Raw genomic sequence first — 929 nt, 5'->3', positions numbered from 1 at the left:
CAGAGGGGGCACCGAGGGGCGCGAGCTGGGGGCGGCGCGGGGCGGGGGGCTTGGCCGGCGGCGGCGGCAGTTGTGTACCCGCGGAGTCGCCCTTGGCCGCCTCACTTCCCGGGGGAGGGAGCGGGGAGGCTAGAGATCCGGCCGGGATTGGTTCGCGGGGCCGAGAGCGGCTCGGTTAGCGTCAGGGCCCGTCGGGCGCGGAGACAAGACAGCGTCCTCTTCCTCCGGGCTCCCGGCACAAAATGGCCGCCACCGCCCTAGCCCGCTCTACTTACGTTAAGGGCGGCTTGAACTTTGCGTAAACTCCGTCCCTGAATAGCCGGGGGGAGGGGGTGAATGCCGCTGCGCCTATTCTCGAAATCCGGGTACGTACGAGGCCGGAAAAAAACAGAACAGTGTACGCAAATTATGTAGTGCCCGGTAGCTGAGTCGGCTTTTTGCGTGTGGAGACAACGCTCTCCCTATTCCCGAAATTCGACTGCGCAAAATGCCAATCATGTAACCCAGCTACGAACTGTGTGGAAAACCCTGGCCAAGCAGCATATTACGTAAATATTATACGAAAGTTTCGTAGCTGTCGCTTGTTCCGAGCTGGGGTTAGCGTAGGTGGGGGAAGGAAGAGCCTTCCATTTTGCGTTAAATTCTTCAGAGCTGGCGTGGGGGAGGGGTGTGTGCAAAATCACGTGCATTCTGTAGCGTATTGTGCTTGGAGAATAAGGCCTCTTGCCTTAACAGCAACTGCATGTGTGGGAGGCGGCAATAGGCAGGAAAGACAATAATTCTTCTCGGTGGCAGGCTGCAGAGTTTAGGGCCTCAGTGTGCAATTTAACTCCGCTGCCCAAGGAATTTCCCTCAGACAACATTTAAGCTCAGTGTCTGCTGGAGCACACAAGGGGTTGCAGTGTAACAGATGCCATAAAGGCGATCTT

The sequence above is a fragment of the Emys orbicularis genome, chromosome 1, assembly GCF_028017835.1.
Source record: "Emys orbicularis isolate rEmyOrb1 chromosome 1, rEmyOrb1.hap1, whole genome shotgun sequence".
NCBI lineage: Eukaryota > Metazoa > Chordata > Testudines > Emydidae > Emys > Emys orbicularis.
Note: the sequence above shows the minus strand (reverse complement) of the source record.